Below are 25,616 nucleotides of genomic sequence, written 5' to 3'. Positions count from 1 at the left end.
AGCTTGTGGCTCCAGATAATTTATGCCTTCAGTTTTGATGTGGAACCATCCTGAACACACTCCTACAATATCACAAAACTGGTTGGCAAACAGTAGAGTTAATCTATATCTGTTTTAGACATTCCCAATTGACATTATTGCTTCACCATCAAGGTTTGGTGTGGCAGAGGAATCTTTCCACTTGGTTAATGTTTGCAAATTTATAACGGGTGCAGCATTGCTGTAAAGTAATTTATACCATCCAAAACAGAACAATTTTAAGTTCAGCAACTGTACGTTTCAACCTCCCCAATTAGCGCACACATGATTTTGTTTTGCAGTGCATTGATTGCCATCAGGGCACAAAAATCAAGGAAAACTTAAACTTGGTACATTGATATGAATCCTTTTGTCTGGTGTGCAGTCGGTGTATTCTCATTGATAGCAAGAACTTGCTGTCTTTCTGCTTGTAAGCGAACTTCATTGTTCACAGTTGAAGTCCCAGGTAGGAAGTGGTAAATTAGGTTCATTGAGTACAACAATGCTTTTGCTACTCAGTGCACTGGATAATTTATCCCAGCTGGGATCATTGTTATTATTCCAATGCAGTCAGTATGCAAATAAAAATGTCTGCAGCATTACACACTGGATTTCTGCATAATATTGTTACAAACAGTTCAAAAAGTTGACTCAATATTGTTTGTAAGTGAGCTAATGTATTAATTTTAAGTTCTGAAGCTGATGTATCAATTTTTGGCTTTGGGTCGTGACTGAGAATTTTATGTATTCCTTTTTAAAGCAAAGTTCTATTAGTAATGTGATCAGGGTGGCAGATAAAATGTTCCCAAACATAAGAACTTAAGAACATAAGAACTAGGAGCAGGAGTAGGCCATCTGGCCCCTCGAGCCTTCTCATTCAATGAGATCATGGCTGATCTTTTGTGGACTCAGCTCCACTTTCCGGCCCGAACACCATAACCCTTAATCTCTTTTTTCCTCAAAAAACTATCTATCTTTACCTTAAAAACATTTAATGAAGGAGCCTCAACTGCTTCACTGGGCAAGGAATTCCATAGATTCACAACCCTTTGGGTGAAGAAGTTCCTCCTAAACTCAGTCCTAAATCTACTTCCCCTTATTTTGAGGCTATGCCCCCAAGTTCTGCTTTCACCCGCCAGTGGTAACAACCTGCCCGCATCTATCCTATCTATTCCCTTCATAATTTTAAATGTTTCGATAAGATCCCCCCCTCATCCTTCTAAATTCCAACGAGTACAGTCCCAGTCTACTCAACCTCTCCTCGTAATCCAACCCCTTCAGCTCTGGGATTAACCTCGTGAATCTCCTCTGCACACCCTCCAGTGCCAGTACGTCCTTTCTCAAGTAAGGAGACCAAAACTGAACACAATACTCCAGGTGTGGCCTCACTAACACCTTATACAATTGCAGCATAACCTCCCTAGTCTTAAACTCCATCCCTCTAGCAATGAAGGACAAAATTCCATTTGCCTTCTTAATCACCTGTTGCACCTGTAAACCAACTTTCTGTGACTCATGCGCTAGCACATCCAGGTCTCTCTGCACAGCAGCATGCTTTAATATTTTATTGTTTAAATAATAATCCCGTTTGCTGTTATTCCTACCAAAATGGATAACCTCACATTTGTCAACATTGTATTCCATCTGCCAGACCCTAGCCCATTCACTTAACCTATCCAAATCCCTCTGCAGACTTCCAGTATCCTCTGCACTTTTCGCTTTACCACTCATCTTAGTGTCATCTGCAAACTTGGACACATTGCCCTTGGTCCCAAACTCCAAATCATCTATGTAAATTGTGAACAATTGTGGGCCCAACACGGATCCCTGAGGGACACCACTAGCTACTGATTGCCAACCAGAGAAACATCCATTAATCCCCACTCTTTGCTTTCGTTCATGTGAAAATAGAAGTTTAACTGTGGAGAAAGTTGTCACTCAAAGTGAATTTAGTTGCAATGCTGTAAGATTTATCATTTTTAGTTGCAGATAAATTTATTGGAATCAGGAAAAAAGACAAGACAGCTTAGTGCATTTGAGGAGAAGTACTGAGAAGTAGCTTTGCCGACAAAAACAAGATTGTATACGATCGCAAGAGACTGGGAGACGGAAATAGCAAGGGAAAAGAAAACCTAAAAGAAACGTAAGAGATATTACACAATTTTTCACGAGTCTTCACCTTTTATTTTCAGTATGCCTGTATTTCTGACATTGTGCATTTCTGAGAAGCTTGTTTACGATTTTTACCATAGTGTTTCATGTATCTAATTGTGTTAATTCATTTTTTCTGAAAAATTTTATTTTCAGAGTTTCATGTTATTAATCACTTTGTGTTCCACTATTCAAGTGGAATATTTATCTGATACCTTTGTGACACTTGAAACGGATAGAATTTTTACATTGGACTAAATGTTTTGGACATAGAGTATTTTTGACCGTTGGGACCATTTACTGCTGTCAGTTTTCTGGAAAGTGATCAATTAGCAGGCTGGCGCGGGGCTCATCATTCAATTAGGGATGGCAGGTGTGTTGAGAGGAGGAGGGAGAATCAGTCGGCTCACTGGCAGCCTTCACAGTGGCTTGAGTGTCGTACTGCTGCTGAGGTAGAACGGCAAAGCAAAATGGTTGTGAGAATTGCTGAAGGAGCTGGCAGCCATCTCTGCACTTTGAGCATGCTAGGCAGTGCACTTGCAATGGCAAGCCTCCATCCGCAGAGTTCTTGGGCTTGCGGTTTGCTCCATTAAGCAGTCAGGTTGCATCTTATTTTCATGCCGCTCTGATCTCTAACTTTACAACTGCCTCCTTTCACAGCCAAAGTTCTGACACAATATGGGGCCCATTCATTGCCCTTTGAAATTTGCTGTTAATTGCCCATTTAACTGGCTTCCTGGCACTGTTCGACAGATTGCTGCCACTACCCAGAAGCTGCCCTGGGGAAATGTGGGTGGGGTCAGAGGCACATTTGGGAACTTCTGTGATGCACTTTTTCCCAATTTTGCTTGTTCACCGCCTTTAAATCCATCTCCAATTTTCCCAATTACAACTAGGCACTTGAAGGAGTTCAGGCAGTTGAAAGGAATAAAGTTGTGGGGTCAAGGGGACTGAGTGAGGTGTGGGACTGACTGGATTGCTCCATGGGGCTGTTTAGCACAGGGCTAATTCATTGGCTTTGAAAGCAGACCAAGCATGGTTCGATTCCCGTAACAGCCTCCCCGAACAGGCGCCGGAATGTGGCGACTAGGGGCTTTTCACAGTAACTTCATTTGAAGCCTACTCGTGACAATAAGCGATTTTCAATTTTTTCACTTCATGGGGAGTTGACATGGAGCCGATTTGCTGAAGGCCTCCTTCCCTGCCATAAATTACTCTGTATATGACAACATAGGACCAGGCCATTCAGATCAACTGCTTGACCATTTTCTCACCCGTATTCATCTAACCTGATCAGTATGTAATTTTGTTATTTTCTCCAAAATGTACTTAATTAGCTTCCCCTGAAAGATATCTGTGCCTGAACTACTCCTTGTGGTATTAAGTTCCACATCTTATCATCCTTTGGTTCATGATGGTTCGCCTGAATTCCTGGCTGAATTTATTATTGACAATCTTAAGTTGATGGTGCCTAATGTTTTGTGTGGGGAGAGTGCCCCCCTTGGTTGGGGGTGGGTGAGTGTGAGCGAAGTTTTAGCGCAGATCGGGGAGTCCTTTAAAGATGGCACCCCGATCTCTCTGTAGCTGGCCGAGCTGGCTCTGACGCTGTGCCCCACCTGACCGACGGCGTAAAACGGACCCACAATTCTGTTCTGACAGTGTCAGAAGATCTAGACAGAAAGCCTGTCTGTGTTTCTGGGGAGAAACATGCCGGTGTGCCCGTCAGAACCTGAAACTTTGCCTTTTTTAAAAAATAGTGCCCATAATTTAAAAAAATTTGTTAGAGGCCGTCATTCTTATTATTGGCATATATTACTTTGAGCAAAAATGGTACAGGATTCTGAAGATAAGTTCTGGTGCCTTAATAATTTGCTGCGTATTTGCGTTTCATATCCACTTGAATTCACTTTGAGGTTTGGTGCTTTAGCTGACCGCAGCAACTTTATTATATTGTCTACAAACATAGGAAACTGTGATGGGGAGAGTTGGGGAGTGTTTTGAGACAATTCGATAACCTGGGGAGTGTTTTGAGACAATTCGATAACCTGGGTACTAGCAAAAGCAGTTTGATGTAGTTCAAGGTGAAGTAGTACATTGTGAGGCATAAAACCCTTGAAAAGTTTATAGATTTAGGAGAATTGGATACAAAAGCAAGGAGGTGACAAATCTACATAAGCTACTGTCTAGGCCACAGTTTGAGAATAGTGTACAGTTATCACTGCTGTTTGTGGGAACTTAAATCTGTGCAGTTTGGCTGCTGTGCTTCCTACATTGCCAACAGTGATTACATTTCAAAAGTACTTAATTGGCTGTAACGCACTTTGGGACAACCTACGGTCATGAAAATTGCTGTGTAAATGCATTTGTTGAGGATGGTAATGTAGTTGCTATTTGCTGCATTTTATCAGGCGATATTGTGCAAAAGTGTGTTGGTGAACTGTGCACACTGTGATTGATATATATGTGTGCAGTATGACCAAGGCTGCGATTATTTGTGTTGCAGCACTAGGGGGAGCACTTCCTGCAGAAGCAGTGTCAGCCTAAGACCAGATGGTTTCAAGTGTAGCTGTGCTTTCTGTTGCTGAATTGTGCATTTTTTCTTTTGCAAGTTGGTGTCCCAAAACTGCCTCCTTTACAATTATGATGGACCTTATTTTCAAGCTTTCGTTATGATGGAGAATTTTATTTAGGGAAAGGCTTGCAGGTTATTAAGTAAAACAATCCTGTAATTATTCTAGTAGTAAATACAAGATGCCTGGTGTTGATAGATATTTTCCCAGAAATCTGTTAAATATTTTAAAAATTGAAGAGGTACAAAAAAAGTTAGCGTAAAATCATCACCCAATGCTGGGTATAATAATCTATTATTGTCACAAGTAGGTTTACATTAACACTGCAATAAAGTTAGAGTCCCACTATTTACCAACTGAGTTAGTCACACTGTGTAGGAAATCCCTTCCTAAAACCTTTACAACTTGGGTGACAGTTCAGTAACCATGAGGAGGCAGGTAAGTGTGTCATGGGTTGCAGTACAGTTATTGGCATAATGGCGGGTGCAAGGATTTTGGCTCTGGTGTGGATCTTCCTGGCATGCTTCTTTCATTTTGTACTAATTCAACCATAATATATTCTATTTGCTGTGCTTCAGAACCGACCAGCATAATTAATTTTTGAATCAGCTTGCTGACTGCCATGGGATTCATCACTTGGATTGCTTGCTCCTTCGTTGGCCGCCTTTTGAAGTTTGTTTAGTAAGAGTTTCTTTTTCCATGCTCCTCTGCTGAAACCTTGTAAATATTTCTGTTGCATTTGAACTGGTGAATTAATAGATAATAATCAACTAGTCGAGATTCCACATATACATTATGTACTACTTGGAGGAAGAGCCAGATACATTTCATAAACACTAGTAACAGAAGTCTTCGCTAAGAAGTTGAAAATGGAATTTATAGCCTTAGAAACAATGAGCTCAATAATGTGTGGGACTTTGGCTGGCTTTTTGGATGGATAAAGGGACTACCTAGTGCAATTCTTTCCTCCAATGATGGAAAACTGCATCAAGCTTCACTTAAATACTCTCTGGTATCTAAATGTAACAATGCCCCACCTCTGTGTGTCTTCTGATTTTCTACTTGATATTTTTCATTCTTGCCAGTGAATGGCAGTTGGCAAGTCGGGGTCAGGGTAAGGGTTGAAGCTTTTGAGAGTTGGTTGGTGCATTTCCAGTGGCTGGTGTGGGATGGTCATTGGATGTTGACAGGAACCATGCATAGTCATGTAGTTAGCTAACAGGTGAAGGCTGTCATTCATGGTAGGGACCTGACTAATGTTGTGGAAGGGCTTTTGGGTGGTGTGCGCATGCAGGAATACAACAAACAAGCAGATAGTGGGTTGGGGAGTGAGCCGGGCAAAATGGCAGATGCCCACATGCCTTGCTCCAACTGAATCACCCCAAAACACTTTTTAGAGGAATGTTTTGTCTGATGTTCATAATCAGAAATTTCCACTGTACAAAAGTAAGGCTTCACTAATATATTGTTTGAGGTTTTCCCAGATGCCTGGGATCAGTATTTTTGCCCAAATCTGTGATTGTGGTAGATCCTGCTGTCTGAGCTTGAGGTGGGGAAAATTCCCCAGGAAACCTGTATAGTCAGTTCAGCCATACTGCTTCCTTTCTTTCAGTGTTCATCAGCATCTATCTGACTATTTGAAGAAAATCCAGAGGAGAAATTTCAAAACGATTTTTTAGTAAGTTTAATTTTTTTTAAAGAAGAGAAAAAGAGGCTGCGCGTTTGTGTGCAAAAGAGAAAGGGCAGGATTTTCATCCTGATATGGGGGCGGAGCAGCGAATGATGGGAATGTAATTCCCCACTGCAGTCATTAAGCCAAGAGCCAGCAAGGCTGGTTTGGGGGCACAATGGTTCCCCTCCCCATTTGCCTGGATGTGTACTGCTCCAACAACACTAAAGAAGCTTCATACCATTCTGAATAAAGCGTAATCGACCTCATCCACTTCTTTAAGTGTTCACTTCCTCCACTACCCGTGTACTGACACAAGATTTACTGCAGCAATTTCCCAAGGATCCTTCTATAACATCTTCCAAACCTGTGTACTCTACTACCTAGAACAAGGCCAGCAGACAACTGGGAACACGACTACCGGCAAGTTCCTCCTGCAAGTAACACGCCATCCTGAGATGGAACTGTTTTGCTGCTCCTTCGCTGTTGCTGGTTTAAAGTTCTGACAATCACTCCGAGTGTATCTAAACCAGATGGACTGCAGTGCTTTAAGAAGGGGGCTCACCACCACTTTTTCAAGGGCAACCTGGAATGGACAATAAAGGCTGGCCTTAGCAGCTGTGCTCACAACAAAATGATTTAAAAAAATATTACTTGGAACTTCAGAGAATAGAAGAAAATTGGCCAGGTTTGCTGCTTGGGTTTCTATCCACTGATCCCTGTGTTTGGGAAAGCTTACTTTAATTTAGTGCTGGATCAGAAACTCTCACATATTCTCTCCTTCTCTTTGCCCCCAAAATAACTACTTGCTAGAATAACAAATACATTTGGATTTGGGCAGTGACCTACAGATGGAAATTGAGCGATCTTGAAATATGAGTTAATACGCTGGTGTGTTTAGATTTATGGAGATTGAATTCTGATTGTAAGAAACAGTTAGCGCTGAGCAAAACTGCCAATATTGTCAGCATGCTTATTGGAGGATATGCATTTTTTGTATTTGCATATTTTTTAAAAGAGCTGAAACCAATTTGAATAACATGGTAAATGTCAGCTAATTAACTTGCATCAAAAGAATTATGTGTTCTAATGGCCACTAATTAAAAGACATATTCCACGAGAGTCCATTCCTGCAATTATTTACTCTTGCATTAATTCTAATCATTATGATTGTGCAGCAAAATTGTAATGGCTGATTTTTAAAAAAATCAAATCTTTATGGGCAATGATGCAGCATTTGTGGAGAGAAAATCACATAGTGTATAATTTTAATGCTATGAATACTGAGAGGGGAGGATAAATTTGGCATTTCTGCTTCTGTAAGTACCACTTTTATGATAAAGGTTGAGCAGGCTTTCTTCCAACCTGAATCAATTCTATTGGTGCATTGCTACCATTTTGCATTTGTTATTTTATATTTTTGGTAATTTTTCATTTGTCTGTTATGCTTTCAGATCAACCTGGCTTTAGTGCGAAAAGGCGCCAATTATGATAGTCCAAATGTCCTACTTGTGTGCTGTTATATTCCATTTCCTGGCACTAAGCTGGGATGTTGGCAAAAAATGCTGCAGACCTTGCATCTTCTTTCATATATTATAATCATTGTGATGAGGAAATCTAGAGAAAAAAGTGGCTGCTAAATGGAAAAGATTTGCCTTCTGATAGACGACTAAAAAGCAAATTCCTTCTGTATGTAAGATTGATCATGGCTTAATAGTATCTTTTGTATGTCAAGTTAAACAGCTTTCTATTAGAATGCACATGGGTATGAGTATTGCTTTTCAATTCCTGAAAAAAATAGTTATTGCCTGCTCTGCTTTTTTGAGGGGCAGCAATTTCAACGTCCTTCAAAGCATGCATGCTTTGAAGAACAAATCCACCTCTTGTTTCTGGATGCAAAACAATTAGCCTAAACAGCTAAGGAAGTTAATCATTTCACTTGTCCATTCTTCCAACCAAAGGAAGATGGTAAGGACAAAGAAACATGAAAATATTTTGTCATACCAAAACAGCAGCTACAAAAAATGTTATTTGCCTGCTTTAAAGTAACCAGATTATTCTGCATATCAAGACTAAGATCCCCCTTGCTATTCTATTTGTAGAAACACTGAACAGTAGATTTTCTATCTTCTGTGGCCTCGTTTCTTTTTTGAACAGAAGCAAGTTCCAGGTTGAGGTATTAAATATGGAATAAGAAATAAGAACTTGTCAAAGTCACGAATACAGATAATCTACAAGCCATTCTATCATGGCTCTATCTCAATTACCCACCTAATCTTTTGAGGAAAGATTGTCCAAATATAATTCTTGATCACCAAATATTAATATGCAAAACTCCAACAGGTTTGTTTTGAATCACTAGCTTTCGGAGCTCCTTCCTCAGGTGAATTTGCAGGTGAAGGAGTAGTGCTCCGAAAGCTAGTGATTGGACTTTAACCTGGTGTTGCAAAACTTCTAACTGTGCTCACCCTAGTCCAAGGGCGGCATCTCCACATCGTGGATACAAATGATAATTCAATACAAAATACAACTCCCCTAATTTGACACGTTTTCCCCCTTTTCTCCCCTAAACCCCTATCCCCCCCACCTCTCCCTACCAGGTGGCAACAAATAGATCCGTAAACAGATGCAAGAACAGCCTCCATCTCATAGAACATAGAAAAATACAGCACAGAACACGCCTGACAAGCAGTGCATTTCATGCCCCCACTACTCTCTGGGTATCCTTTGACATCCTCCCTATATATTCCACCACTCACCTTAAATTCATCCAGAACTCCTTATCTGAGCCCTGAAGGGCAAATTTTATGTTTTCCAGTTTAAGGAATTCCGTAATATCCCCCAATCATGCTGCCACCTTCGGTGGTTCCTCTGACTTCCATTCCAGTAAATTCGCTTCCGAGCGATCAATGTCGCGAAACCACCGCATCAGCCCCCTTCCCCATCATCAGCCCCCTTCCCCATCATCAGCCCCCTTCCCCATCATCAGCCCTGGCACTTCCGACACCCCAAAAATTGCCTTGAAGATCTGGTGACATCTCCACCCCCACAATTTTTGTTAGCGTCTCAAATACCAACCCCTAAAACCCTACTAACTGTGGACATGACCAGAACATGTGGACATAGTTGGCTGGTTCCCCTCGACACCACTCACATCTATCCTCTATCACTGCGAAGAACCCACTCATTTGCGTCCATGTCATATGGATCCTATGCACCACCTTGAACTGTATCAAGCTCATCCTCGCACATAAAGGTGTGGCATTGACCCGGTGCACAATTTCACTCCACACACCCTATCCCAACTCCATATCCAACTTCTCCTCCCACTTCTGCTTTATCTCCACAATCGGTACTTTACCTGAGTGCACCAACCACCCATAGATGTCTGCAGTTTTCCCATTCCCCAACTCACCTGGCAAGAGCAACCTATAAAGCAAGTTGTGATCTGGCAGCTGAAGGAACGAGGGCGACTCCTTCTGCACGACCCCCCCCCCCCCCCCCCCCCCCCCCCCCCCCCCCCAACCAAACTGATGATTTCCACAAATAGGGGCCAGCACCGACATGTCCCCCAAACCAAAATGTTGCCTCAACTGGTTTCAGATTTTTAAGGAATCAGCGGACTTTCCGTATACTTCGCTGGGGCAAATGAGTGAGGCCACAACTAAAGCCCTCAAGCTTTACACAGTGCCTTCTCCACCTGTACCCACTCAGCTTATTCCTCTTCCTCTCCCCACCACTGCTGAACTTTTTTATATTCGGCGGCCAATAATAATAAGGACCCCCCCGGCAGAAGGACATTCCGCCTTCTTAAATCCTCTTTCATCCTATCCACCAGGCCAGTCAGATTCCATTTATACATCGTGGCCCAGCCATGGGCAACCTGAATACCTCAGCACTTGAATCTACTTCTGGTTAGCCATACAGAAATCCTCCCCTCTCCCCGTGGCATTTACTGGAAACACTTCACTTTTAGTCATGTTTAACTTATGGCCCAAGAGGGTGTCAAATTTCTCCAATATACTCATAATCCTATCCATACACCCCAGTGGATTAGATAAGTCATCCACATATAATGAAACTCTGTGCTCACTACCTCCTCTCACAATACCTGACCAGCCCGAGAACCTCCAAGTGCAATAGCCAGAGACTCTATAGCTAATGCGAAGAGAAGTGGGGACAATGGGCAGCCCTGTTTAGTACCCCTAAATAGCTAGAAATATCCCAGTAGGAGCCTGCCCATTCTCTACAGGAGTGCCAGAGACTGACCTAATCGCAACATAATATCCATCAAATTTGACAAGTGGTCAGAAACCACAATCGCCCCATATTTCACCCCAATCGAATTATCCATCATAAAAAAATCTATGCGGGAGTGCACCCGATGTACATGGGAAAAGTACGAAAAAACTACCTCCCAGATTCCGAAATCTCCAGGATCCACCCCCAATCTGGTCCATAAATACCCCCAGCTCCTTCACCATTCCCAACTTGACTGATGTTCTTAATAATAATAATCTTTACTAGTGACACAAGTAAGCTTACATTAACACTGCAATTAAGTTACTGTGAAAATCCCCTAGACACTCCAGCGCCTGTTCGGGTACACCTGAGGGAGAATTCAGAATGTCCAATTAACTGAACAAGCACGTCTTTTGGGACCAGTGGGAGAAAACCGGAGGACCTGGAGAAAACTCACCCAGACGCGGGGAAAATCTGCAGACTCCGCACAGACAGTGACCCAAGCCGGGAATCAAACCTGGGTCCCTGGCGCTGTGAAACAACAGTGCTACCCACTATGCTACTGTGCCGCCCGGCACAACTTGGGCATGACCGGCCCAGTGAAGGATCCATCATACAGTTAAAATGCCACCCATAATCAATCTGAGAGTCCAGTTCCAGAATGTCAGCTATCATCCACTTAATAATCCCCTATAACCCCAATTTGGTGCAAAATTGCTTACCAAAATTACTACTGGAACCCCCTCTAGAAGATCCCGCTAACCATTGCAAACCAACCTCCCAGATCTCGCACCTCCCTGACCAGAACAAATGGCACCTTATTAAATAGAATCGCCCACCCCCCCTCGATTTATCTTTTTTCTTATAATTTAGAGTATCCAATTCATTTTTTCCAATTAAGGGGCAATTTAGCGTGGCAAATCCGCCTACCCTGCACATCTTTTTTGGGTTGTGGGGGCGAAACCTACGCAAACACGGGGTCAATGTGCAAACTCCACACGGACAGTGACCCAGAGCTGGGATCGAACCTGGGACCTTGGCGTCGTGAGGCAGCAATGCTAACCACTGTGCCACCATGCTGCCCCTCCCCCCCCCTCGATTTAGTCAAATCCTGAATGGAATGCCTGCCCCACCCATTCTCGTACCAGCCTCCCCGGACAGGCGCCGGAATGTGGCGACTAGGGGCTTTTCACAGTAACTTCATTGAAGCCTACTCGTGACAATAAGCGATTTTCATTTCATTTCATTTCATTTCTACTTGCAACCTAACCTGGTCTTTAATGAGTAAATGCATCTCCTGGAGAAATACCACCTCTGCCCCCAAGCTATTGAAATGCAAGAATACCCTGGATCGTTTCACCGGTCAGTTTAAATCTCATACATTCCAGGTCACTATTCTCACCGGGGTTTCTGTCCTCTTCCAATTTTACTTAACCCGATTCATTTTAAACCTGTCGTCTCGTGCATACACAATTCAAATAGTCTGCTCATGTTTACATCAACAGCACCTTTCAACTTGTAGGAAATCTAGATTGTGTCTCCACTTAATCCTTTCTTCAAAGAAACCATTACAATTCTGTAAATATTATCTTATATTGAAATTGCACATGTTATTAATCACTGAATCTCCTCCAGTGACGATAGGGAACGCAGAGTTGAAAAGCATGTTATGTGCACCTAACTGAACTTTATAACATTAAGATAACCAATTTACTTCTTGTTTGTTCAACTATAATCTAGTATTTGATTAATATTGATTTATTTTACTGCATGTTTATGATCAATAATCGCAGACAACCTTTGCTCATGACCACCGTGGTTATCATGCACATGCAGCGTAACACCTTGTATGAAACTGCATTAAAATGAATGTATTATTCCTTAACCGACCTGCTTTAATTGCCTCTAATGCTATTTATGTTGATCAACTAGCCACAAAGTTTTGCATCATCAGCAAATTTCAGAATGGGCGCAGGAACTTCTATTCCATCTTTTTAAGATGAAAATGAACAGCATAGGGGCAGTAACATTCTTTTGGAACACTGCCTCATGTCAATATTCACCTCATGCCTCCTATCGCTAAACTAGTTTTTAGGTTGGGAACGATGGTGTAATTTTATGCTGCTAGCTTTTGGGAAAATCATGTCAAAAATGCCAAAAGGAATGGAAATAATAGTGACTGTCCTGAATCTTTTTGGATTATATTTATTTTTCCACTCTTTTTCTTTCATGCAGCTCTAGCAGAATTAGTGAACTGATTTTTGTAATTTATTAGTATTTAATTATATTCAAGACCAAGCATCTCTCGAGCATAAAGTGAGAGATTGTGACATCAATTTTCTCTTCAAATTTTTGAAAGTACTTTTGAATAAATTAACTGGAATGAAAATGCACGGTGTACAAAAAAGTCAGATGTTAATATTTTTCCTTAATTTCATACACAATAAAGTATAATTTTAGATTAACGCTAGATGCACCCCAAAAGTGTCTTAATATACTACTTCCAATGTAGTGAAATGTCAGTTTAAACTTTTTTCAAAATATATTTTTATTCAGAAAATGTTCAATTATAGCAAAGAAAGTAAAGGTGAAGTCACCAGTACCAGATGACCATAGACTGCTTTCCCCTTTGAGTGGATAGCTGATTGGTGGTGGTTTAACCTGAGGATTACCACAGCCCAGATGAGGGGCAAGGTTGAGAAGGGAGAGCCTTCGTGAATAACCTCCACAAAATGATGAAACAAATGTATACAATTTTAATGAAAATATCCCCACAACACAGCCCCCACCCCAATTGCTGACAACCACCAACTTCTAAGGTGATGAACGGCAGCTACCTAGAGTAAAACCCCTCCTCTGATCCCCTTATGGCATACTTTTCCAAATGGCAGGAATTCCGAAGTCTTATGTGGCACCAATGCCTTCCATCCGAGCAAGACTCACCTTGGGGCTATTAGAGAGGTGAAGACCAAGACATCAACCTTTCTCCCCTCCTGCAGCCCAAGCCTATCCGAAACTCCAAAACCAAACCCAACTCTTCCCCTTTACTTCCTCCAGCAAAGCCTTCTCCATCACCATCATCTGCCCATATATATCCGATGTTGTCCCTTCCCTATCTCATCAAGAGACAACACCTTATCCATGAGTGAAAGCACCGGCAATCGAGGAGACTAAGAAAGTTCCTTATGCACAAAGTTCGGCACCTGCAAATACCTAAAAACATTCCCTCCCAGGAGTTGGAACTTCTCCACCAACTCCTCCATTTGAACAGTCTTGTTAGGTAAATTTCACAGAATTTACGGTGCAGAAGGAGGCCTTTCGGCACATCGAGTCTGCACCGGCCCTTACAAAGAGCAAACCCACTCAAGCCCACATATCTGCCCTATCCCTGCAACCCAGCAACCCCCACTTAGCCTTTTTGGACACTAAGGGCAATTTAGCATGGCCAATCCACCTAACCGCACACCTTTGGACTGTGGGAGGAAACCGGAGCTCCCGGAGGAAACCCTCGCACACACTGGGAGGACGTGCAGACTCCACACAGACAGTGACCCAGCTGGGAACTGAACCTGGGACCCTGGAGCTGTGTACCAATTGTGCTAACCACTATGCTACCGTGCTGCCTTGAATGTGAAGACTTTCTGTAATTTATTACATTCACTTAATTTAAAATTTCCTATTCTGCTCCTCAACTTAAACCCTCAGTCATGCCTTTGAAACAATCGCGGCTCAAAGTAACAATATTCTTCTGCTGATTCTCCTAACTTGAACCCTTCATAACTTTAAACTTGTGCGAAACTGCTCGTGTGTCCGTTCCTGAATACAGCAAGACCTGGACAACATTCAGGCCTAGGCTGATAAATAGCAAATAGAATCATAAAATTTACAGTGCAGAAAGAGGCCATTCGGCTCATCTGATTCTGCACCAGCCCTGGAAAGAGCCCCCCATCCCAGTAACCCTACCTAACCTTTTTGAACACCAAGGGCAATTTATCATGGACAATCCACCTAACCTGCACATCTTTGGACTGGGAGGAAACTGGAGCACACAGAGGAAACCCATGCAGACACGGGGAGAACGTGTAGACTCCGCACAGACAGTGACCCAAGCCGGAATCAAACCTGGGACCCTGGAGCTGTGTGCTATTCACACCACACAAGTGCCAGACAATTACCATTTCCAACAAGAGAGAATGCATCCATCTCCCCATGACATTAAATGGCATTGCAATCACCAAATCCCCCACTATCCACATCCTGAGAGTTACCATTGACCAGAAACTGAACTGGACTAGCCATATAAATACTGTGTCTGCAAGCGCAGGTCAGAGGCTGGGAATTCTGGAGAGAGTAATTCACCTCCTAACTCCCCAAAGCCCCTCCACCATCTCCAAAGCACAGGTCAGGTGTGATGGAATACTCTCCAAATGCCTGGATTGGTGCAGCTCCAACATCACTCTAAAAGCTTGATACCATCTAGGACAAAGCAACCTTCTTGATTGGCATCCTATCCACCATCTTCAACATCTACTCCCTCCACCACCAACAAACAGTGGCAGCGGTGGGTGCCATCTATAAGATGCACCGCAGCAACTCACGAAATGCCCTTCGAAAGCACCTTTCAAACCCGTGATATGTAGCACCCAGACCGTATGGGCAACAGATTGATGGGAACACATGGGTAGACAAAGAAAAACTGTTCCCATTAATAATGGTGCAAGAACTAGGGAACACATTTAAAGTTTTGGGCAAGAAATACGTGAGGTAAAATTATTTTATACAGTGAGTGGTAATGACTTGGATCTTACTGGCTAGGAGGTAACAGAAATGGCAACAGTGAGTTGTTTCAGGAGGGATTTGGATGGAAACTTGAAATAAATTAACTAGTACGACTACAGGGATAGAACAGAAGGATGTAGCTGACTGGTGTGCTCGACAGAGAGCTGGCATGGACTCGATTGGACTCCTGTGCTGCAATTACAATGAATCTGTTTAGTAATATCATTGAAAATTGTTTACCAGGAAATATAATGTAATTTAAGAAACAATTGCATTAATATTTGGAACCCATTTAACAGATGTGACATCTAATTCCAAGTACTAAGAATGGAATGTGATTTATTTAGTTGCCGCAGTCAGTGGGTCTAATTATAAATAGAATGCAACTCCAAATGGCGGTAAAAATCCCAGAATCTCATGATTAAGAAATGCAATTTGACATTTACCATGAAACAATGGCCTGTGAAGTAGGTATTGATACAAATAAACAGTTTGGAGACTAATGTGCGAGTTCTGTGGTTATTGAAATTATGTTCCTAAAATTAAAGAATTTATATCTTTCCTGCCATTGTTTTTGTTTATTTTGAATCAATATGCACTTTGGACATAAATTGAGAAATGAAATTAAGTGAACACCAGCCTGTGGATGGCAGCACTTCATCACAATTGACAAGCTCGGTCTTGCCTGATTTAACGCAAATCACAGTTTAAAAAGCTCTCCGTTTGTTTATGAACTCGAAAATGAGTTTTTGTCTCATTGTTCAGTTTGTACAGAAGAAATAAGCGATTTATGTGTTTACAGTTATGGGGGCTTTAAAAATGTAATTTGTTTGTTTTTAAAATTGGCAAATTGAAATGATTCTGTGGTGGTGTGAGTTGGAATACTGATCTGAGACAGATGGGACTAAAGTCTCTCTAAGGGTTCTAAATGAAATGTGTTTGGGCAGCCCATACCCAATTCCCAACAGATGAAGACCAAAACACCATTACAGTTCACAGTTGGCACAAAACTGAATAAATCTGGCAAGTTTATGAAAATGTGTTTTTAAATAATTGTCATTGAAACAACAGAAGTTGTGGCCACAATATTTACAATTTGTTTGCTGTGAAATAACTATGTGATACTTACAGCAGAAAATTAACATGTTTTTGTGAATTTACTGTTAATAATAGTGACATCTAGTGATGTAAATTGTAACTGGGTACCAAATGCAAAGGGAAAAGATGACCACTAGATGGTGCTAATATCGCCTTGCTTCCCGAAGATTGATCTGCTTCAAAATAGAATGCTTAAAACCTGATGATGTGAGGCTGATTCCATTATACATCTCTTTACTTCCTGGCATTCTGAGCATCCGTTTCTTCACAACATTTCACTGCTGTTGTCTTTCTCTCCATGCTGGTTCCTTCCTTTTATTCTCTCGCTCTATCTTTATCTGTTGTACGCTCCAACCAGTCCAGATATCTTTGCTTAATGAAACAACTCTATATAGTTATTTGAGCAAAGGAATTATAACTCTATTGACCTTTCTTCCTCCTTAATATATATTCTCCTCTATAGCCTCCAGTCTTCCTCACGTGCTGCTAGTTTGTATTGGTGCTAAATATTTCAGGTCAACAATAGATGGCTGCGCAGGGACCCTCCAATGAAAATCACTGATCCCAGAGTGCGATTCGGTAGTCTTTGTCCTTTTGCAATTAACATTATGCTGAACTCAGTAGACTAATGAATGTCATATCAATAAGAGACAATTTAAATATATTTGCCACAAGACTCCCACAGTGCCTCAGCAACTTTATCCATCTGAGCAAAGAAGTTCCAGTTGTTGAGCCCTGGTCTTTTGCTGAGTTTACTGATCTCAGTCGGAATTGTCTGTAGGGCCTACTTAAATTGGCTTCGACACCTCCAGGTTAGGGAGAGGAAATTCAGCTGGGGGCCTGCTTCTGATTGCTAGCCACTGACACCTTGTAAATTCAGAATACTTGGGGTGTCAATTAAGAATAGCATAGGATGCATCCGTATTGATTCCCATAGTTGAATAGGTTACAAGTATTCCAGTTGAGACTTTCATGTGAAGTATTGCTACCGGGTGAATGTTGGAGGGTGCCAATGTGCCAATGCCCTGTCGAGGAGTCCACATCATCTGGAGAGAAGACAAAACTGGAAAAAAATCCAGGAGGAGTAGGAGCTGAGCAAGACTGGAATGGATATAAAAAGCAGTGACCGAAAAGGCCTTAGACTAGGAGTGGAAATTGAAGGAGACTGGAGCAGATAGACCGCATTCCAATGAAGAGTTTAAAAAGAAATCTAAGTGTGAAATCAAGAGCTAGTAATAATAATAATCACTTATTGTCACACAAGTAGGCTTTAATGAAGTTACTGTGCAGTGCCCCTAGTCGCAACATTCCGACACCTGTTCGGGGATGCTGGTACGGGAATTGAACCCGTGCTGCTGGCATTGTTCTGCATTACAAGCCAGCTGTTTAGCCCACTGGGCTAAACCAGCCCCTTAGTAAATTGTGTGAGAGAATTTCGCTTTCTTTTTCAAAATTTTCTTTTTCCCCCCTCTAAACCTAGACATTGGTTGAAAAAGAGCCAGGAAATGAAAAATGTCAATCAGGGTAAGTGAAATAGTAACTAATAACAAATAGCAACTTCACCTGAGTGCAGATTTTATCTGAGTCGGGTTGCATTAAAACTGTGGGCCAAGTTATAGTAAAGATCTAAAGGATGTAATTAAATTTAATAAATTAAACAATTTATTCCCCAGATTAAAAACTGGAAATAGACAACTGAATGACATTTTAAACCTTCAAAGCATAATTAGTTAAATATATTGCAGTAGAGAGGGCGGGACAGGTGATGTGTTGCAGCTGCAGCATGTGGGAATGGTGGACACCAGTTTGATCCACATCAGATGTGACTGCAGCTCTAGGATCTTTGGCTCAGAGTGGATGAGCTGGAGTCTGAGCTTCAGACATTGCAATGCATAGAAAATACAGCACAGAACAGGCCTTTCGGCCCACGATGTTGTGCCAAACTTTTATCCTAAATTAAGAACAAATTAATCTACACCCCATCATTCTACTGTAATCCATGTACCTATCCAATAGCCGTTTGGAGGTCCCTCATGTTTCCAACTCAACTACTTCCACAGGCAGTGCATTTCATGCCCCCACTACTCTCTGGGTAACGAACCTACCTCTGACATCCCCCCTATGTCTTCCACCATTCACCTTAAATTTATGTCTCCTTGTAATGGTTTGTTCCACCCGGGGAAAAAGTCTCTGTCTGACTACCCTATCTATTCCCTTGATCATCTTATAAACCTCTATCAAGTTGCCCAGATGTTCCCAGCTTTGCGGCCAGACCCCGACAGCTGACTGATCACTCCATGTTTGGGCCTGTGTTAGTGGACATGTTTAGGGATTATCTGGTTTGTGGGATCAACAACCTCATCACCCAAAAGAAACTCCTTGCTGAAACCAATATTTCACAGGAAAAAGCAGTGGAGATGGCCCAAGCAACCGGGTGAACTGAGCACAGCGATCGTGAGCTGCAAGGCCTGCAGAATGAGAGGAATCAGTTGTGGCGTAAACGGCTGTTGCTGGGGACAGCCCAAGTGTGGTTGCAGTGGAGCCAGAGAAGAATTGTTCAGCGCCAGGACCCAAGGCATGTTTTCGGTGTGGGGGAGACCACTCCCAAGCCTGTGCAAGAATTTTATCTGCTTTAGATCCAAGAAAATTATAATTAAAAACCCCTGTAAATAAGCTGGTGGAGGTACCAAAGGAGGGATCCATGGCTTACATATTCAATCTGGTCCAACTCAAGATATCTCCCATTGACATTGTTTTAATAGTCAATGGCTGCCCCCTGAAAATGGAGATCTGCATTGGCACCACGGCCACCATCGTAGGTGAAAGAACATTCAAACATCTCCAGAAGGGACTGAAAGTCTGATCCTTTCTGAGGCTACTTTAGCCACAAACATTGGAGAGATATGAAAAATAGTGGGGACAACCTCTCTGCCTGTATCTTATACGTACATGTCAGCTCAGGCACCCATCCTGGTAACTGAAGGACAGAGGCCCAGTCTCATGGGACAGGACTGGCCAAAACAAATAAAACTGAATTGGCTGGAAATATTTAGCATCCAGGATGGGAGATTCCAAGAGCTTCTATGTGAATATCAGGAGGAATTTCAGAGAGAACTGGTTCAGCGAAAAGAGGTTAAAGCCAAAATTTATGTAAACCCCGAGGCTACACCTAGATTTTCCCAAATTCGACCAATGCTAGGGACATTACACCAGAAAGTAGAGGTGGAATTGAAGAGGCTGGAAGACCTGGGCGTTATCAAGTCTGTGCAGTTTTCTGAATTGGCCGAGTCCATCGTCCCCGTCCTGAAACCGGACTGCATGCTGTGAGGATCTGCGGTGATTACAAGCCAATGGTAAACAGGAGAGCTCAACTGCATCGTTACCCCATTTCGAGGATAGAGGACCTGTATGCTTAGTTAGCAGATGGCCCAAAATAGACTAAGCTAGAGACAAGGCATGCTCATCAACAGCTGGAATTGGAAGAAGACTGCAGAAAGTTAGTTACAATAAATACCCACAAGGATCAGTGCATTCAATTGCCATTTGGTGTTTCGTCAGCCTGTGCTCTTTTTCAGCTCACTATGGTTATAAGGAATCCCCAAAGTGTTGGTATACTTTGACAATGTCTTAGTTACAGGAACGCCTCCTAAAGAGCATGGGGCAAATATGGAGGGGGTCTTCAGGAGGTTTGAAGAGGCTGGCATACATTTAAAACGTGAGAAACGCATGTTTCGAAATGAGGTTATGTACCTCGGGTTCAAAGTGGATGCAGAGATTGTGTCCCCTCGGAGACAAGGTGAAAGCGATTAAGGGAGTGCTTGCGCCTAAGAATGCAATAGAACTGAAGTCCTTCCTAGGAATGGTTAATTACTACGGAAGATTCTTGCCAAACATATCAACAATTCTGGCCCTTTTACACCAACTTTTTTTTAAAAATCAGCATCACGGAGAGAGAAATTTACCTGGACACTGTTCTAGGTGACAACCACATGCCTTAGATTAAATACTTCAGATTTGGATTTTAGTCAGACGGGAAGGCTTGATCCCAAGCGAGGCAGTCATGAGGATCCTATATACTTGTCCAATTGTAAAGATGCTCACAACGTTTATGCACGAGAGCAGGAACTACTGGGAGGATGAGCAAAATCTAGTACTTCCCGTGCCATCCTCCCCGGACAGGTGCCGGAATGTGGCGACTAGGGGCTTTTCACAGTAACTTCATTGAAGCCTCCTCGTGACAATAAGCGATTTTCATTTCATTTTTTCATAGTACGGGGGCATTCAATGGGCAGTAAACGGTAGCACAGTGGTTTCATAGCGCCAGGGTCCCAGGTTCGATTCCCGGCTTGGGTCACTGTCTGTGCGGAGTCTGCATGCTCTCCCCGTGTCTGCGTGGGTTTCCTCCCATGGGTCCCAAAAGACGTGCTGTTAAGTGAAGTGGACATTCTGAATTCTCCCACAATGTACCTGAACAGCTGCCGGAGTGTGGTGACCAGGGGATTTTCACAGTAACTTAATTGTGGTGTTAATGTAAGCCTACTTCTGACAATCAAAAAATATTTTTTAAAAAAGAATGCAGCAGTGGAAATGCAATATAGTTGACACTATTCTCTGTTTCAACCTGTCTGGTGTCAGAATTAAGGACGGTTCCTCAGAGCTGGAGGGGATATTGGAGTAGGGGGTGGAAGGATCCAATTGTTGAGTTCCGCATATGTATCAATGACATGGGTAAGACTAAGAAAGAGTAGTTGGGGACTAAATTGAAAAGCAGAAGCATATATGTGGTAATCTCTGGATTACTACCTGGTCCATGAGCAAATTGATAGAAGGTTAATAAGATCAGGGACTAATGCTGGCTCAGAGGTTGGCGTGGGAAAATTGGGTTTTGATGCATGGGGCCCTACCACTGAGGAGAGAGGGAGCTGTTTGATTGGGACAGTTTCACTTGATCTATGCTGGGACCACTGTCATGCCAATTGAATAACTAGGGTTCAAGTGAAGTGACATGTTGAAAGCTAATGAGAAAGGGCAAGGCAATAATGCAGTGCAGTGATACAGGGAATGATAACCAGAATGAAGCAGGAAAGGATGGAGCATCAAAACACATGCACCAACAAATAGCAATAAAGAAAACTAGTTTTAAGAAAGTCAAAACTAGTGACTCTAGATCTGAATATACATTGCATTCATAACCGAATAGATCATATGGTAATATAAATAGAACTAAATGGGTATGATCTGGTAGCTATTACAGAGATGTGGTTGTAAGGTGGCCACGGCTGTTGTAGTAGTATTCCAACTCTTTTGTCAGAAGTAAGGGCGGCATGTGGCTCAGTGGTTAGCACTGGGACTGCGGTGCTGAGGTCCTGGTTTTGAATCCCGGTCCGAGGTCACTGCCCGTGTGGAGTTTGCACATTCTCTCTATGTCTGCATGGGTTTCACCCCCACAACCCAAAAATGTGTAGGTTAGGATGTTTGGCCACGCTAAGTTGCCCCTTGAGTGGAAAAAATAATAATTGGGTACTCTAAATTTATAAAAATTATTGTCACAAGTAGGCTAACATTAACATTGCAATAAAGTTACTGTGAAAATCCCCTAGTCGCCGCATCCAGTGCCTGTTCGGTACACAGAGGGAGAACTCAGAATGTCCAATTTACCTAACAAGCACGTCTTTCAAGACATGTGGGAGGAAACCGGAGCACCTGTAGGAAGCCCACGAAGACACGGGAAGAACGTGCAGACTCCGCATAGACAGTGACCTAAGCCAGGAATCGAACCCGGGTCCCTGGCGCTGTGAAGCAATAGTGCTAACCACTGTTTTACTGTGTCGTCCAAGGCAGAGACTTTGATTATTTTTTATTTGTCTTCTCAATAAAAGAACTAAGGCGTCCCAATAATACCAGAAAATCAGGATGCAAAATTGAGAGAGGTGCTACCCTTATGATTAGATGCAAACTATTAGGCTAGCTTATGGGACTAAAGACTGACATGTCTCTGGACTGACATGGCTTGCATTCTTGGGTCTTTGGCCGCTGACATAGTGGATTCATGGATGTGATTCTCCAAAATTCCCACGGTTCTGGAAAGATCCCAGTGATTGGAAAACTGCAAATGTAACTCCCCTTTTCTCGAAAGGAGGGAGACAGAAATCAGGAAACTAATGGTCATTGGGAAAATGCTGGAATACATTTTTAAGAAGATAGTACTGTGGTGAGCAGCCTGTGAGCCAAGTGTGGCCCATCTGGGTTCTGAGTTCAGCCGACAAGACATTTTTTCACTATTGCCCACGTGCAGGGTTTCCACATTCTACTGATTTCTGTCTGTGTAATTTTTTTCCGTCTGGTATGACTGACGTGATACAGACACAAATCAAGGACAGGTGAAGTGAGGTGCGTGCTGATTGCACACAAGATTGACCTTGAGAGCCATGCGCTCCCTCTGCGTCCAAAACATAAATACTTCTTTTGTGTTTAGCCATTTGAAGTTGTTGATATTTCTATTAATATATAAATGATTACACATTTCCTAAACTCATTATGAAATATTCGGCATGTATTAAATGTATTTAATCTTATTTGGGTCCTGATTAGTGAACAAGCTTGATTTCAGTCTTACGGCCCACTGAGATGGAGGGCGGCCCACTCATTAGCCTAGGTTGCCCAACACTGAGGTAATAGCAAGATATTTAGAAATTCATGATACAATCAAGCAGAGTAAATATGATTTTGAGAGAGATCAAATTTGACAAATTTATTAGAGTTCTTTGAGGGTGCAACGAGCAATGTGGCAAAAATTGAACCAGTGGATGTAGTGTCGTTGGATTTCTAAAAGGCGTTTGGTAAGGTGCTACGTAAAAGGTACTGCACAGGATAAAAACTAAGATAAGTGTGAAAGTAAGTGGTGAGGAAGCCATTGGTCTGTAAAGGGATATAGATTATTCAGCAAAGAAAATAACTTGGCAGATGGAGTATAATGTGGGAACATGTAATGCTATCCACTTTGGTAGGAGAAATAAAAAAACAATATTATTTAAGCGGAGAGAGACTAAGGAATGCAGCGGAAGAGAGGGATTTGGATGTCGTTGTACATGAATCACAAAACGTCAGCATGCATTAACAGCAACTAATTGTGAAGGCAAATAGAATGTTGACCTTTTTTAGAAGGCGGATGGAGCATTAAGGCATTAGTGCGACCAGACCTAGACTACTGCGTACAGATTTGGTTGTCTTAGGAGGGATATACTTGCATTGGAAGTAGTTTGGAGAAGCTTCACTCAGCTGATTCCTGAGATGAAGGGGTGATTTTATGAGGAAGTGTGCATTTTGGGCCTATACTCATTGGAGTTCAGAAGAATGAGAGGTGATATTATTGAAACATGTAATATTCCTGAGGGGGCTTGATGGGATAGGCACTGAGCATGTTTCCCCTCGTGGGGAAATTCAGAACTCGGTAACATTGTTTTAGAAGAAGAGTATCCCATTTAAGTTCAAGATGAGGGGGAATTTCTTCATGAATCTTTGGAATTCTTTATTCCAGAGAGCTGTGTGGTTTGAGACTTGAAGGGTACAATAGACAGTTCTTTGAGGCATCGGCACATAGAGGGTTATTGGGGCCTGGCAAAAAGATGGAGTTGAAGCAAAGATCAATTCAACCATGATTCTTATTGAATGGTGGACCAGTCTTATGGGATGCATAGCCTACTCCTTCTAAGTTCTATGTTCTTGTGTATTGCAGTTATACTGTTATCTTACAGGCCATTTGATGAATGTACATTTCATTCTTATTGTGTAAAACTATATTTTCAGTAGAAGGTCACTTCAGTTTTTCCCCTAACACTTGTTCTGTGTCATCTTGCACGATGCCACACCCAAGTGGCAAGCTGGCAAATTGTTCTCTTGAACAATCAACCCTGCCATCCCCCCGCACCAGCCTCTATATAGCAGGAAATCCACTGGGCGTGACTTGGTGTAAAATTGCTCAAGCATGGCCCTGGCGCGGTGTACTCCAAGGTGGGTCAAGAAGTCTGTGCATAATTGAGATGCCCCCCCCTCTCCAAAGACCATCGGAAGGCATTCCCCCCCCCCCCCCCCCCCTCCCCAAAAAAGCTTAGGTGGGGATGGGGGGGAGCATGGGCCTAGTTGAGATGCTCTTTCAGAGGGTTGTCGCAGACTCAATGGGCTGAATGGCATCCTGTACTGTAGGAATTCTGTGGGCCTGGTTAGTGTGATCAGGGGTTATGGGGAAAAGGCAGGAGAATGGGGATTAGGAAAATATCAGCCATGATTGCATGGCGGAGCAGACTCGATGGGCCGAGTGGCCTAATTCTGCTCCGATGTCTTATTGCTGAATGGCCTCCTGTACTTTAGGAATTCTATGATTTTCTCTGATTCTACGCTAACTGAGAAATCAGAACTATAACTGCTCTATGACATTTTTGGAGCTAGGTTTCAGCACATTAAAATGAGGACTTGTCTGAGCTTTCAAAGTTGTCATCGACTCTAGGAATGATCAGGAGTTATAGAAAATGCTTTAGAATCTATAAGGATTGATGCTGACATTTTATTTGGTGATATTTGTGTTTGTCTCTTTTGAGGGCTTGTATGAAGGATTTGCACATGGCTAAAATCAGATTAGCAATCCACTTTGTTAAATGGTAGCATATAGGTGGTGTTTCTGACTATATTTTTCTATTAACAAAGGTTTATTTACTTTGAAAAGCGTGCTTTTTTTGCACATTTAGATTCCCTTTCACAGAAAAAGATGATAATGCAAAAGCAGTGATTTCTTCAAAAGAGAATACTTGTCTCACATTGGCCGCTGCTTTAATTCCACCCTTGGCAGCTTTTGTGCAATGACAGTTTGGTCAGGACAGTATGTGAGAAAAAAAACCAAAAGTTGCCTGAACTGATTGCAACCACAATGGCACCTCCTAGTAGGTCAAGAGCACAATCTACCAGCTAGCCATTTGAAACTGGCATTAAGGGATACCCTTACTTATTTGCAGTCACCATCAGCACTATTCTATGTCAGTTAATGGGGGGGCGTGCTCTGAGAGTTGAGGTGGCCACTAGTTATGGATAGATTCTCT

At 42.3% G+C, this 25,616-nt stretch overlaps 1 protein-coding gene across 3 annotated transcripts in view; it reads left to right on the top strand.

Moving 5' to 3' along the window:
• Nucleotides 1–25,616, top strand: part of znf644b (zinc finger protein 644b) — a 152,236-nt gene that overhangs the window by 61,462 nt on the left and 65,158 nt on the right. For 2 of the 3 annotated variants that reach the window (XM_038793803.1, XM_038793804.1), the window contains exon 2: nucleotides 2,002–2,161. The exons of the other annotated variant lie outside the window; for it this stretch is intronic. The gene's annotated coding sequence lies outside the window, so the exon portion shown is untranslated. The remainder of the gene's footprint in view (nucleotides 1–2,001; nucleotides 2,162–25,616) is intronic. 3 annotated transcript variants of the gene reach the window in all.

This window comes from Scyliorhinus canicula, chromosome 4 (genome assembly GCF_902713615.1).
Source record: "Scyliorhinus canicula chromosome 4, sScyCan1.1, whole genome shotgun sequence".
NCBI lineage: Eukaryota > Metazoa > Chordata > Chondrichthyes > Carcharhiniformes > Scyliorhinidae > Scyliorhinus > Scyliorhinus canicula.
The sequence above is the reverse complement of the archived record's forward strand: the minus strand, read 5'-3'. Positions and strand labels throughout refer to the sequence as shown.